Here is a 16,553-nt window from a genome sequence, read left to right as displayed (position 1 = left end):
CGGGTGGAGGTCGTGCTGAGGAAGTCTGCTTCCCAGTTGTCCACTCCCGGAATGAACACTGCTGACAGTGCTAACACATGATTTTCCGCCCAGCGAAGAATCCTTGCAGTTTCTGCCATTGCCCTCCTGCTTCTTGTGCCGCCCAGTCTGTTTACGTGGGTGACTGCCGTGATGTTGTCCCACTGGATCAATACCGGCTGACCTTGAAGCAGAGGTCTTGCTAAGCTTAGAGCATTGTAAATTGCTCTTAGCTCCAGTATATTTATGTGGAGAGAAGTCTCCAGACTTGATCACACTCCCTGGAAATTTTTTTCTTGTGTGACTGCTCCCCAGCCGTTCAGGCTGGCATCCGTGGTCACCAGGACCCAGTCCTGAATGCCGAATCTGTGGCCCTTTAGTAGATGAGCACTCTGCAGCCACCACAGAAGAGACACCCTTGTCCTTGGAGACAGGGTTATCCGCTGATGCATCTGAAGATGCGATCCGGACCATTTTTCCAGCAGATCCCACTGAAAAGTTCTTGCGTGAAATCTGCCGAATGGAATCGCTTCGTAAGAAGCCACCATTTTTCCCAGGACCCTTGTGCAATGATGCACTGACACTTTTCCTGGTTTTAGGAGGTTCCTGACTAGCTCGGATAACTCCCTGGCTTTCTCCTCCGGGAGAAACACCTTTTTCTGGACTGTGTCCAGAATCATCCCTAGGAACAGCAGACGTGTCGTCGGAGACAGCTGCGATTTTGGAATATTTAGAATCCACCCGTGCTGTCGTAGAACTACTTGAGATAGTGCTACTCCGACCTCCAACTGTTCTCTGGACCTTGCCCTTATCAGGAGATCGTCCAAGTAAGGGATAATTAAGACGCCTTTTCTTTGAAGAAGAATCATCATTTCGGCCATTACCTTGGTAAAGACCCGGGGTGCCGTGGACAATCCAAACGGCAGCGTCTGAAACTGATAGTGACAGTTTTGTACCACGAACCTGAGGTACCCTTGGTGAGAAGGGCAAATTGGGACATGGAGGTAAGCATCCTTGATGTCCAGGGACACCATATAGTCCCCTTCTTCCTGGTTCGCTATCACTGCTCTGAGTGACTCCATCTTGATTTGAACCTTTGTATGTAAGTGTTCAAATATTTCAGATTTAGAATAGGTCTCACCGAGCCGTCTGGCTTCTGTACCACAATATAGTGTGGAATAATACCCCTTTCCTTGTTGTAGGAGGGTTACTTTTATTATCACCTGCTGGGAATACAGCTTGTGAATTGTTTCCAATACTGCCTCCCTGTCGGAGGGAGACGTTGGTAAAGCAGACTTCAGGAACCTGCGAGGGGGAGACGTCTCGAACTTCCAATCTGTACCCCTGGGATACTACTTGTAGGATCCAGGGGTCCACTTGCGAGTGAGCCCACTGCGCGCTGAAACTCTTGAGACGACCCCCCACCGCAGCTGAGTCCGCTTGTACGGCCCCAGCGTCATGCTGAGGACTTGGCAAAAGCGGTGGAGGGCTTCTGTTCCTGGGAATGGGCTGCCTGCTGCAGTCTTCTTCCCTTTCCTCTATCCCTGGGCAGATATGACTGGCCTTTTGCCTGCTTGCCCTTATGGGGACGAAAGGACTGAGGCTGAAAAGACGGTGTCTTTTTCTGCTGAGATGTGACTTGGGGTAAAAAAGGTGGATTTTCCAGCTGTTGCCGTGGCCACCAGGTCCGATGGACCGACCCCAAATAACTCCTCCCCTTTATACGGCAATACTTCCATGTGCCGTTTGGAATCTGCATCACCTGACCACTGTCGTGTCCATAAACATCTTCTGGCAGATATGGACATCGCACTTACTCTTGATGCCAGAGTGCAAATATCCCTCTGTGCATCTCGCATATATAGAAATGCATCCTTTAAATGCTCTATAGTCAATAAAATACTGTCCCTGTCAAGGGTATCAATATTTTCAGTCAGGGAATCCGACCAAGCCACCCCAGCGCTGCACATCCAGGCTGAGGCGATCGCTGGTCGCAGTATAACACCAGTATGTGTGTATATACTTTTTAGGATATTTTCCAGCCTCCTATCAGCTGGCTCCTTGAGGGCGGCCGTATCTGGAGACGGTAACGCCACTTGTTTTGATAAGCGTGTGAGCGCCTTATCCACCCTAAGGGGTGTTTCCCAACGCGCCCTAACTTCTGGCGGGAAAGGGTATAACGCCAATAATTTTCTATCGGGGAAAACCCACGCATCATCACACACTTCATTTAATTTATCTGATTCAGGAAAAACTACAGGTAGTTTTTTCACACCCCACATAATACCCTCTTTTGTGGTACTTGTAGTATCAGAAATATGTAACACCTCCTTCATTGCCCTTAACATGTAACGTGTGGCCCAAATGGAAAATACGTTTGTTTCTTCACCGTCGACACTGGAGTCAGTGTCCGTGTCTGTGTCGACCGACTGAGGTAAATGGGCGGTTTAAAGCCCCTGACGGTGTTTGAGACGCCTGGACAGGTACTAATTGGTTTGCCGGCCGTCTCATGTCGTCAACCGACCTTGCAGCGTGTTGACATTATCACGTAATTCCCTAAATAAGCCATCCATTCCGGTGTCGACTCCCTAGAGAGTGACATCACCATTACAGGCAATTGCTCCGCCTCCTCACCAACATCGTCCTCATACATGTCGACACACACGTACCGACACACAGCACACACACAGGGAATGCTCTGATAGAGGACAGGACCCCACTAGCCCTTTGGGGAGACAGAGGGAGAGTTTGCCAGCACACACCAAAACGCTATAATTATACAGGGACAACCTTTATATAAGTGTTTTTCCCTTATAGCATCTTAATATATATAATCATATCGCCAAATAAGTGCCCCCCCTCTCTGTTTTAACCCTGTTTCTGTAGTGCAGTGCAGGGGAGAGCCTGGGAGCCTTCCCACCAGCATTTCTGTGAGGGAAAATGGCGCTGTGTGCTGAGGAGAATAGGCTCCGCCCCCTTTTCGGCGGGCTTCTTCTCCCGTTTTTCTGAGACCTGGCAGGGGTTAAATACATCCATATAGCCCCAGGGGCTATATGTGATGTATTTTTTAGCCAGAACAAGGTAATCTCATTGCTGCCCAGGGCGCCCCCCGCAGCGCCCTGCACCCTCCGTGACCGCTGGTGTGAAGTGTGTGACAACAATGGCGCACAGCTGCAGTGCTGTGCGCTACCTCATGAAGACTGAAAAGTCTTCTGCCGCCGGTTTCTGGACCTCTTCACTTTTCGGCATCTGCAAGGGGGTCGGCGGCGCGGCTCCGGGACCGGACTCCATGGCTGGGCCTGTGTTCGATCCCTCTGGAGCTAATGGTGTCCAGTAGCCTAAGAAGCCAATCCATCCTACACGCAGGTGAGTTCACTTCTTCTCCCCTAAGTCCCTCGTTGCAGTGAACCTGTTGCCAGCAGGACTCACTGTAAAATAAAAAACCTAAAAACTTTTTCTAAGCAGCTCTTTAGGAGAGCCACCTAGATTGCACCCTGCTCGGACGGGCACAAAAACCTAACTGAGGCTTGGAGGAGGGTCATAGGGGGAGGAGCCAGTGCACACCACCTGATCCTAAAGCTTTATTTTTGTGCCCTGTCTCCTGCGGAGCCGCTAATCCCCATGGTCCTGACGGAGTCCCCAGCATCCACTAGGACGTCAGAGAAAATGCATTTGCCGTTTTCAACACAACCAATCAATTCAAATCACCTCTAAGGAAGGAGGAAAGTTCTTGCCCTGTACAGCCTGGTTCAGCAGAGCTGTAATACCGATCTGACATGAACTCTAGATGTGATAGGCTTTGACCGATAACAGTTTGTCAATGCTTCATTGCCAATATTTTGAAGGGACAGCGATAACCAACTTCATTTACAACTGCAGAGACCAACACACATTCAGTAGGACACAAAGGGGGGGGGGGGTCTAAAGCAAATACGTTCAAGCAAGTTGCAATGAATGCTTAATTAGATTTAATTATTCAAATGCAAAGGGAGTAGATTTACCATTTTCATTGAAATCTTAAATGTAAATGTCCTCTAAACTGGTACATGGTATATATAATCTAAAGGGCCATATACACGGGAGAGATGTGTGCTGAGCGAACCGCTCAGCACACATCTCTCCCGCTGCTCAGCACAGCGCGATGTGTGCTGAGCGATGCGGGGGAGGACGGGGAGCCGCTCATTTCACCCAGCAGGTGAAATGAGCGACGTGCTAGATTGGCCTGCAGGCAGTCTCAATCTAGCACCGGCCGTAGCGATGTGCGGGGCTGCGCATCGCTATCGCTGAGGGGTCTACACACGAGTGATCTGTTCTTAAAATCTAAGCTATCTAGTCAGATAGCATGGAGCTCTCCGTGAGTACCCCCCTTAACACATACTGCATATTTGACCAGAATCTATATGTACAATACTGTAGGTTGTTCTTCAAAGGATTTACTTCACTATAAGGCGTGACATGGAGCAGGCGTCATTAAACATTTACCCAGGAACCATGTATGTAATGCCTATTCGTGATGAAATGGAAAAATGACGCTTAAACAAAAGTTAAGACACAAAAACACAAAGTAGTGAATGGTAAGTTTCCTGTGCATAGGAGTGTACAAACCATTAAGTGGGACCAAGAAAAACATGTCTAACTCTGAACATAGTGACTCAGCAATTGCCCAATATTATAAATATTGAATATTAACATTTTAATGGATAGAAGAACAGCTGGACAAAAACAGGTGAAGAAAGGGGAGTGTGGTAGTCTGTATGACTAGTGGTAAAGCTGTTGTCCAGTCGAGTTGGGTATTGGTGACCGGCGGTTGGGGGGTGAGCGCAGCGAAGCCCAGCAGTGGGCACGGCGACTCCGCACAGGTTCTATTCCCACTCTATGGGTGTCGTGGACACCCACGAGTAGGAATAGTCCCTGTCAGTCAGTATGCCAACTGTTGAGCTTTCCAGCGGGAGGGATTCCAGCGTCTGCATAATGACCGGCGGTCTCTCGACTGCTGGTCACATAACCGCATTCCGTCCGGTCTACTACAGCACAAAACCTGCACTTTTAATAATCAAGGTCAGAGCTGACAAAGCAATATTGATCAATAGGACATATTAAAACTTTTTAAAATCACATCCTTCCCCATTACATAGAATAAAAATGCTGATTCGCAGTGTTTAAAAAAAGATGGCACATTTATTGCTACATAAATGTTATATACATATTGTGTTTCTGTTACATTGACAGAAAAAAAAATTTGAACTTCTTGCTGCTGGTTGAAAGTTTTATCAACAATACGTTGAATTTGACACAGGGTACAAATCTGCAATAGACCAACAATGAAAACTGTAGAACAAGATGATCAGCAATTCATCTTGAACAAGTAGCTCTTACAATACTCCATAGGTACTACACGGTATGCTAGGACCCTACTATGTTCTTAAAATGCTATTGTAAATTTCTGATATTAATGAACAGGTTATGGTAAATAACCCTACATTTTTACTACCTAATATAGTAAAATAAAGTAAGAAACTTTTTACTGAAAACTTTTTCGATTTCAAAAATCTAGAAAGAGTAATATTTAGAATTCAAGAAATGTTCTTACAAGATTATTGTATAAAAGACTAACTACAGTGAAAAATAAGCCAAATGTTTTTGTATTTTTTTTCTTTTCTATTTTATGAAGGAAAGCTTCTGGGCATACTGCAAAGCCTAATAAAGCCAAAAAAAAGATGAAAGAAAAAACAAAATATGCATTGAAGAGAAAGGAAAAGGCCAGACAGTGGCACGTGATCACGCTCACATGTCAGAAGCAACAATGTATGTTGATAAATACTGAAATAAAGAACAAGGCAACAGATCAAGTCCCATGAATGGATGCGAATATAAACAATAGGTAACATCCACTAACTCCACAATGAATCAGGTTGGCAGGGACCATTTAAAATGTCCGATTTTTCCATTAGCAAATAAAAATAAAATTTGTTCTGTGCAGAATAAATTTGGGAACATTTTGTTCAAACCAGGACCCTACCCATGTACAGTATATATTTCTCTTTTCTATGCTCATTGTAGTGGAAGACTGCTTCTGTGGAAGTTCATAGGAATTTATATAGATTCGGAATACATATAATAGACTGAGCATTTTACTAGAGCAAGACTATAGTCTTTTAATCTGATTACATTCTATTCTTGTTACCTAGTGTAGACATCCATACACCTTTTACTTGTTGACCATTGATCCTATATTTATTTCATTGCATTTAGATTTGTTCACACAGCTGGCCATGGTAAGTCACTTACCATCATTTCTGCCTGAAAAGCTCCTTTGTACTTTAGGTTTTGTGCTTATTACTGCTAACGCCTGCCTGTCCTACAGGTAGCAGATACTGTATGGGATAGAAACTGTTCTAACATAGTACGTTTGCCCCCAATTTACAGTTTGCTATGCTAAGAAGCCTTCAGATTTTTTTTTTTCCTGTATCAGCAAGACAATGTTCATTTTAGGAAAAAGAAGGAGTAAACCCTCTGCGTATGAAGCAGCTAGGTCACAGCACTGCTCCAGTCTACAGTCCTCTCTACAATGATCACCGACTCGCAGCAAGGAGCGCACTATGGGAGTTTACCTATGACCATAACTGTTCAGATTACCAGAGACCAAAAATAACATTAGAAAATCAAATACAAAAAAAATAAAAATAATAACAAACAAAGCTATGCCAAAGAATATTTTCCAATAGCTGGAAAACTATGTATATGGCAAAAGGAATGGAAATGACATAAAAATCCATTTCCATCCTTCTTTAAGACACTAATAGGTATGCTGGGAATGCTAAAGGGTCACAGGTTGCCACTGTTTATATTCTCTGTATGAGAATAGTTCTAAGAAATGCTGACATCAACTGAAATCTTCACCACTTTCAGCCCAACTTTTCCCTTTTTGTTAAATGTAGACCTTTACAACAGTTCCTTAACAATAAATAAAATTTGTAGATACAATGCATTTGTCAATTCAGTTTAGGCACAAGGCAGCTTCCACGGCGTGTGGAGATAGTAGGACAGTCTGATTGTGCAGGAACGACACACTGAGACAGCTACAGATGTGAAGAAACGGGCTGAAATTCTAGCAGATTTCAACTTCTGTGCAGATGTCTCATGTTTTCTTTCATCATTAGATTGTGTCCTGGGCATCTTGATTCAAGTTCCCCTTTCTTCATTTTCTCGTTATCCTGTCAGATTTGTGCCGTTGATATGTTAGTTGTCTGTGTCCTTGTGATGAAATGTCACCTTTTATAGATGCTATCCGTAGCGTGGGAGTTCTAAAATAAACAGTAAGTACAATAAGCACAAACAAAACACGCACTATGCATTTTTTTCTGAATTCATGATAATGTATTATAGTGTGACCCTCAGCACCCCTTTTACACATGTACACTATAATATATACTGTACATGATACAGAAAACAACAACAGTGACATTGTGGGCAGCACATCTAATATTTATCAATACAGTGAAGACAGCTACTACACTGATGGGTTAGAAACAGAATGTGACGGCAGATGAGAACCACTTGGCCCATCTAGTCTGCCCCCTTTCCATTTATCCTTTTAGTAATCTCAACCCTTTTTGGTCCTTAGGTCTCTGTAAGGATATTCATACACCTATCCCATGCATGTTTAAACTGCTCTACTGTCTAAAGGTGTGTACACATGGTGAGATCCTTGCTGTGTCCGATTTTGACTATGCGATTTCCCTTGAATTCCACCAGAGCTCAGATTGCACAGATAATTCAGATTTTGACTATCTGTGCTTGAGATTTTGTCTATGTACGATTTTGATTAAGTGCCAATTTTGACTATACTTTGTACTACATAGTCAAGATTGACTTGCCTGCACAGTCTATCTAGCCTTGCGATTCCGACCTCACAGGAGCGCGCATCGGGATCAAATCTGTATCGCAAGCTGCCTAACACCTTGAGATGTGCACTAACTTTTCATGAGATTTTGACTATATAGTCAAAATCTTACCGATTTATCTCACCGTGTATACACACCTTTAGCCTCTACAACCTCTGATGGGCGGCTATTCCACTTACCCATTACCCTTTCTGTGAAGTCATTTTTCCTCAAATTTCCCCTAAATCTACCTTCCTCCAGTCTCAGTGCATGTCATCGTGTTCTAATACTTCTCTTCCTGTGAAGAATGTTTCCCTCCTGGACCTTATTAAAACTCTTGTTATATATGAAGGTTTCTATCATGTACCCCTTTGCCTTCTCCAAACTAAACATAGTAAGATATTTTAGTCTTTCCGGGTAAGTTTTGTGATGTAGCCCATGCACCATTTTAGTTGCCCCTTTTTTATAAAGGGTTGATGTGTCAAGCAGTGAAAAGAGTGGGGAAGTTGCCCATAGCAACCAATCAGCTTTGAGGTAGCATTTATCAAGTACATTCTATAAAATGACAGGTAGAAGTTGCTCTTTTCACTGCTTGATACATTAACCCCTTAGCAACATATGCAATGCACCAAGCAATAATTGGACAATGCTCAAATCATTTATAATGTACCACTTGTGCAAACTGGTCTTTAAGGGAGATTTATCAACAAGACATAGTTATAACGTTCTGTAAAATATAGGGAACATAATGCATACCTACAGTAATATACCTTGGTGTTACCACTATTTCAGTGTTACTATTTATAATGTAAAATGTATGGAACATAATGTATACCTACAGTAATATACACTGGTGTTACTGCTATTTGTGTATTACTGTTTACAATATAAATGTATGGAATATAATGCATACCTACAGTAATATACACTGGTGCTACTGCTATTTGAGTGTTACTATTTATAATGTAAAATGTATGGAATATAATGCATACCTACAGTAATATACACTGGTGTTACTGCTATTTGTGTATTACTGTTTACAATCTAAATGTATGGAATATATTGCATACCTACAGTAATATACACTGGTGCTACTGCTATTTGAGTGTTACTATTTATAATGTAAAATGTATGGAATATAATGCATACCTACAGTAATATACACTGGTGTTACTGCTATTTGTGTATTACTGTTTACAATCTAAATGTATGGAATATAATGCATACCTACAGTAATATACACTGGTGCTACTGCTATTTCAGTGTTACTATTTATAATGTAAAATGTATGGAATATAATGCATACCTACAGTAATATACACTGGTGTTACTGCTATTTGTGTATTACGGTTTACAATCTAAATGTATGGAATATAATGCATACCTACAGTAATATACACTGGTGCTACTGCTATTTCAGTGTTACTATTTATAATGTAAAATGTATGGAATATAATGCATACCTACAGTAATATACACTGGTGTTACTGCTATTTGTGTATTACGGTTTACAATCTAAATGTATGGAATATAATGCATACCTACAGTAATATACACTGGTGCTACTGCTATTTGAGTGTTACTATTTATAATGTAAAATGTATGGAACATACAGTACAGTAATATACACTGATGCTACCGCTATTTGAGTGTGTTACTATTCATAATGAAGTTTATGAATACAGTATGTTTTAGTTACAAATCCCAGAGATGACTACTACTATGTATTTTTTGCCTATAAAGTAATTTGTTCCTTAAATTTGATAAACGTATTTTGGTAATTATGCCTTACAGTCAGGTGTGTTACACCTTATCCCTCTGTTCTGGGTATGTGAGAACTTCTGTCTTTACCTCGTGCTGTAATAATGTGTCACTGCACAAACTCTTATTATATACTGTGTGTATCTCTTAATAGGGCTAGCAAAACTTCAAGGTACCGTCATATTGTGTTAGTATTTATAATGCTTAAACTAAAAGGGTTTTTTTTCCCTCGAAAACCATGGCAAGTTTACTTTCTGTAAAACACTTTTCATACCAAGAATTATACTGATTTTAAGACTATCACATAACTACCAGTCAAAAGTTTTAGAAACCCCACTTTTCCAATGTTTAATTAAAAGCAATTTAAGTCCAGTGAGAATCCTGAAATTTACAGGAGGTAAGTGGTTAACTGATAGAGGTTAAAAAACAAGCAAAAAAGTAGTTTAAGTTAGCAAAAAATACAAAATAATGTAAATTTCAGTATGTAGTATTTATTTACTAAGGGACAGTTGTAAAAGCCACCACTTACCAGCATGTTAAGCACAAAATGTAAAAGGGCACTGCTTTTAATAACAAAACACCTCATGTTTTGCTATTAAATAGGAATTTAATACCTACTGGTAATTCCATTTCTCATAGTCCTTAGGAGATACTGGGATGGATTAGTGCCATGGGGTATAGATCGGGTCCATTGGAGCCTGGCACTTTAAGAAATGTTCAGTGTGTGCTGGCTCCTCCCCTCTATGCCCCTCCACCAGACGCAGTCTAGGAAAACTGTGCTCGAGGAGACAGATATACTTTGAAAGAAGGAAAACCTACAACAGCGGTGAGGCAACGAACCAACACACAAGATGAGAAAGGATAGCCGCGCTAGCCAGAACAAAGAATAGCCACACTTACAAAAGCAAAGGATAGCAACGCTAACCGGAACAGTAACAGGGACAGTAACAGCAGACACAACCGATAACTTATAACCAGTTAAGCAGGAAACATGAAGCACTAAGGCATGCGCCCAGCAGTGGCGGAACTAGAGAATGGTGGGCCCAGGTGCAACAATATGCATTGGGCCCCCTCCCATATTAAAGACAGGGAAATGGCGTCCCCCAAAATACGTTGTTTTATCTCACTAACAAGTGGTGTCGCCACACAGTAGTACTCCCAATTCACAGTAGAGAGCCTTATACACAGTACGCCACACAGTAGAGAAGCTTATACACAGTACACCACACAGAAGAGAGCCTTATACACGTTGCGCCACACAGTAGAGCGCCTTATACACGTTGCACCACACAGTAGAGCGCCTAATACACGTTGCGCCACACAGTAGAGAAGCTTATACACGGTACGTCACACAGTAGAGAGCCTTATACAGGGTTTGCCACACAGTAGAGAGCCTTACACAGGGTGCGCCACACAGTAGAGATCCTTATACAGGGTGCGCCACACAGTAGAGAAGCTTATACATGTTACAAGACATAGGGGGGTATTCAATTATTGCCGGATTTTTCATCCAGTCTAAAAATCGTCAATTATTGGTCATTTTTAGGGCGAATGACATTCCCCCTATTCAATGCATGTGCAGGATTTTTCAACTGGTCAAAAAATCCAGCACTAACGAAAACCACGTGGATCTGTGAATTTCCTGGTGAGCCATGTGTTTTGACGAATTTGCAGGCATTTTCGCCTTTTTTTGGGTCTGTTTTCTCCCATGCCAATTCGACAAAAAAAGTGAAACGTCATGGGCTAAAAGGGATTCAAAAATGGGCGAAAACGCTCGCAATTAAATACCCATGGTCGAATTATACAGTTTTTTCGGCTAGCCGAAATTGAATACCCCACATAATAGAGAAGCTTATACACGTTACGCCACACAGTAGAGAGGCTTATACACATTACGCCACACAGTAGAGAGGCTTATACACGTTACGCCACACAGTAGAGAGGCTTATACACGTTGCGCCACACAGTAGAGAAGCTTATACACGGTACGCCACACAGTAGAGAGGCTTATACACGTTGCGCCACACAGTAGAGAGGCTTATACACGGTACGCCACACAGTAGAGATCCTTATACATGGTACGCCACACAGTAGAGAGGCTTATACACGGTACGCCACACAGTAGAGAGCCTTATACATGGTACGCCACACAGTAGAGAGCCTTATACATGGTACCCACACAGTAGAGCAACGCACATGTCAACATTTACAACCAGGAATGTGAGACAGATACAGATGAAGACAGCCTTATCGTTGCCGCGATGTGTTGGAACTGGCATACGCATCACAGCAAGCTGCAGTGAACGCCGTGCTGTGGCTAGTCGCTGCCTCCGTTCGCTCCATAGAAGTCTATGGCTTGCATGCGTACACACACACCAGTAGCGGATCTTGCCACGGGCAAGCAGTACTTTTGCCCGGGGCGCCGCCTTCCGGAGGGCGCCGCACCAGGGCAAGATCCGCTACTGGTGTGTGTCCCCTGCTGCCCGCTGCCCGCTGCCCCCGGCCGCTACCGCTGGGAAGGGAAACTAGACGCGTACGCGTCTAGTTTCCCTTCCTGGAGAGGTCCTTTACTGTGCGGTGCGCGATGACGTCATCGCGCACCGCACAGCAAAGGTCCTCTCCACGAAGGGAACTAGACGCTACGCGTCTAGTTTCCCTTCGTGGAGAGGACCTTTGCTGTGCAGTGCGCGATGACGTCATCGCGCACCGCACATCAATTCAGCTGTACAGGGGGCGTAAATGACCACGCCCCCTGTACAAAGCCACGCCCCCTAAAGCCGCCTGGGGCGCCACAAGCCCCGGAGCCGGCCCTGACACACACGCGCTTCATAGACATGGGCACACTAGTCGCGCCATCCATGCCGTGATGCGAACTCATCGCGGGTTGTATGAGTGTGGCTACATCTATAGATATGGATATACACACACACACACACACACACACACACATAGTAAAACATACGCAAAGCAAGACACATATACACAGACACATCCACAACACATAAATGCAGCTAAACACACATAGCAAAATACATACACAGTATATACACAGAAACACACACCCATAGCTAAACACACACACACACACACACACACACACACACCTACACAGACATAGCAAAATACATATACAGTATATACAGAAACACACACGCACACAGCAAAACAGACATAGGAAAATACATATAGAGTATACACTGAAACACACACACACACACACACCCATAGCTAAACACACACATTGCCAGCAAAACACAAACTCTTTACTTTACATATGTTTTCATTTTCCACAAGTTGCACACTTTCCACCTCCTAGGCTAGCTCTGGCTCCGGCAAGGCTCCTCACTGTGCAGGGGCTGAGTGCACTGACGTGACGGTAGATGCTAGAATCAAGTGGGCTAAGGGACCTTTTCCGTAAGGGGGAGGAGTTACGACACAAGGGGGAGGAGCTAGGTCAGCTGGATAGTTCCTCTACTATCCACGCCACCAACTATTACCTTTAGTAATCAGGTGGCGAGCGAAGCGGAGGGTACTTTTCGGGTACCCTGTTCGCCCGTAGCTCCTCCCCCTGGTGACGTGTCTCCTCCCCTAGATACGTCAGAAGGTCCCTTCTCCCACTCTGAAATAGAATCAACACTGACGTGACGTCTCCTCAGTCCTCACTCTTCTGTATACACACACTGCTGCCGTGACTCCCCTCTCCCTCAGTCTCCCCCCCTGTCCAGTATGCAGTGACTCAGTCCAGGAAGCTGAGAGCTGCAGCCGAGATGAAGGGTGATGTGATCACCCTTCTCACATCACTGGTGCTGGGGACCCCGTACAGGCTTCCTCAGTTAGGACCCGCAGCAGCAGCTCAGCGGTGGCAGCGTGTAATGAGTCAGTCTGACTCATTATACTGCTGCCGGCTATGGGCCCCTTCACAGCGCTGGGCCCCACTGCACTGCACCGCTTGCACTGGCGCAAGTTCCGCCTCTGGCGCCCAGTATCCCGTACGGACAAGAAAAGGAGTTACCGGTAGGTATTAAATTCCTATTTTCTCTAACATCCTAGGGGATACTGGAATGGATTAGTACCATGGGGAAGTCCCAAAGCTCCCAGAATGGGTGGGAGAGTACTGAGACAGCTGAAAAACCACCTGACCAAACTGAAGGTCCTCACTGGCCAAGGTATCGAACTTATAGAACTTTACAAACGTGTTCGAACCAGACCAAGTAGCAGCTTGGCACAACTACAAAACTGACACCACGGGAAGCCACCCAGGAAGAACCACCGACCTAGTGGAGTGGGCCTGAATAGAACTTGGCAGCCGCAGAAGAATAGGCCTGTTGAATGGTCAACGTAAGCCAATGAGCAATGGACTGCTTATAAGCATCCAATCTTGGTAGCGTCGTAAAGGACAAACTTCCTGTGACGAGCTGTCCTTTTGACATAAAACTTCAAAGCCTGAACCACGTCCAAAGACTTTGGAGCAACTAATGCATCAGACATCACCGGAACCACTATCGGTTGACTAATGTGAAAAGTCAAAACCACTTTTGGCAAAAACTGTGGGTGAGTTCCAAGCTCCACCCTATCCTTGTGAAATATCAAATAAGGGCTATTACAGGATAAGGCCCCTAATTCCGACACACGTCTCGCAGAGGCTAATGCCAGCAACATGGTAGTCTTCCAAGTTACTGTAGAAACTTCAACAATCCAAAAATATACTGGTAGGTTAATTGGCTCCCAATAAAAATTAACACTAGCATGAATGTGTCTGTGTGTACATGTTATAGGTAATTAGATTGTAAGCTCCACTGGGGCAGGGACTGATGTGATGGGCAAATATTCTCTGTACAGCGCTGCGGAATATGTGTGCGCTATATAAATAACTGGTAATAAATAATAATAAATAAATAAATGAATGAATGCGAAGGACACCCTTAAGGAACGTCTGTACCTCCGGAATTACAGCCAGCTGCCACTGGAAGAATATGAGGAGAGATGAAATCTGAACCTTGATGGAGCCTAACCGTAGGCCCATATCCACTCCTGCTTCCAGGAAGAGCAGAAAACGGGCAAGTTGAAATTCCACAGTAGAATAGCTTCTTCCCTCACACAAAGAAACCCATTTCTTCCAGATACGGTGGTCATGTGTAGACGTGACCACCTTCCGGGCTTGGACCATAGTCGCGATAACCCTGGAGGGAAGAACTTTTCTGGCAAGAATCTCCCTTTCAACCTCCAAGCCGTGAAACGTAGCCGCAGTAAGTCTGGATAGACGAACGGCCCTTGCTGAAGAAGATCCTTGAGAAGCGGTAGAGGCCAGGGCTCTTCCAGAGACATGGTCAGGAGGTCCACATACAAGGCCCAGAGAGGCCAACCTGAGGCAATTAGAATTGCTTGAACGTTTTCCCTTGTCCGACTGCACCTGTATGGCCTTATGTCGGAGGAGATAGGAGGCCTGCAGAAGAGAATTGTAAATTGCCCTGAGTTCCAGAACATTTATCGGAAGCAAAGACTACTGAATCGACCACTTTCCTTGGAACTGAGCCCCTTGGCTCACCGCTCCCCAACCGCAGAGGCTGGCATCCGTTGTCAACAGAGTCCGAGACTGGGTTCTGAAACTCCGACCCTCCACAAGGTGAGAGACTTGTAGCCACCACAACAGGGAGATTAGTGCTTTCGGCGACAAAGATATGCTCTGGTGCATTTGCAGGTGAGACCCTGACCACTTGTCCAGCAGATCCAGCTGGAGCGTACGGGCATGGAATCTGCCGTACTGGATTGCTTCGTAGGAGGTGGATGCAGAGGTGTACTGAGATTTTGCTGGGTCTGAGCACAGAACGGACCATAGCCTGAATTGTCAAGGCCTTGTTCATGGGGAGGAATACCTTTTGAGACACCCTGTCCAGTATCACTCCCAGGAACTGAAGTCTCTGTGACGGTTCCAGGTGAGATTTCTGTAAATTTAGGATCCACCCATGGTCCATAAGAAGACAAGCAGTCAAGTTGATGCTGTTCAGCAGACTCTCCCTGGACACTGCCTTTATTAGGAGATCATCCAAGTAGGGGACTACAGATGTGTCCACCGTTATCTTGAGTAGTTTTCTGTGCCTAGTCACAACATGATTTATTAGCATAAACCCTTCATCTATTATTCTCAACTGCAATACAATACAGAGAACAATACAGCAGGGGATTAAGTAATTACAGCAGGGGATTAAGTCTGACTGGCCAGTCACAGTTAATCCTGTGATAAATGTGGATACATCTGTATGTTAACTCCCATCCTGCGGAGTTGGAGCATCATCTCCACCATGACTTTTGTGAATACCCTCGGAGCCAGGGAGAGACAAAAGGGTAAGGCTTGAAACTGGAAGTGGAGGTCCAGTATAGAGAATCTGAGATAAGCCTGATGAGGGGGCCATATCGGGATGTGTAGATATGTATCCTTGATATCGAGAGAAACCAGGAATTCCCCTTCCTCCAGACCAGAGACCACCGGTCTTAAGGATTCCATCTTGAACTTGAACACCCGTAGGTACGGGTTCAGAGATTTGAGGTTCAAGATCGGCCACACCGAACCGTCCGGTTTCGGTACCACGAATAGGCTTGAATAAAATCCCCTGTTGTGCAACAGAGGGGGGACTGGAACAATGGCCCTCATTTCGAGGGAGTGTGTTTTAGTATAGCAAGAGTGTGAACGCCTGTGCAGCCGAGCGGCAGCAAACACATTTTGTGCAAAACAAGACCAGCCCTGTAGTTACTTATTCTGTGCGATGATTGCTGTGACGAATGACACGGTAATGACATCAGATACCTGCCCAGCAAACGCCCGGCCACACCTGCGTTTTTTCCAAACACTCCCAGAAAACGTTCAGTTACCACCCATAAACGCCCTCTTCCTGT

General features: G+C 44.5%; 1 protein-coding gene across 9 annotated transcripts in view; it reads right to left on the bottom strand.

Annotated features, from left to right (window-relative positions):
* Positions 1-5,176: 5,176 nt before the first annotated feature.
* Positions 5,177-16,553, bottom strand: part of TCF12 (transcription factor 12) — a 524,272-nt gene continuing 512,895 nt past the window's right edge. For all 9 annotated transcript variants that reach the window (XM_063926156.1, XM_063926155.1, XM_063926163.1 and 6 more), the window contains one exon: positions 5,177-7,322. The gene's annotated coding sequence lies outside the window, so the exon portion shown is untranslated. The remainder of the gene's footprint in view (positions 7,323-16,553) is intronic.

This window comes from Pseudophryne corroboree, chromosome 6 (assembly GCF_028390025.1).
Source record: "Pseudophryne corroboree isolate aPseCor3 chromosome 6, aPseCor3.hap2, whole genome shotgun sequence".
Lineage (NCBI taxonomy): Eukaryota > Metazoa > Chordata > Amphibia > Anura > Myobatrachidae > Pseudophryne > Pseudophryne corroboree.
Note: the sequence above shows the minus strand (reverse complement) of the source record. Positions and strands in the feature narration are given on the sequence as shown.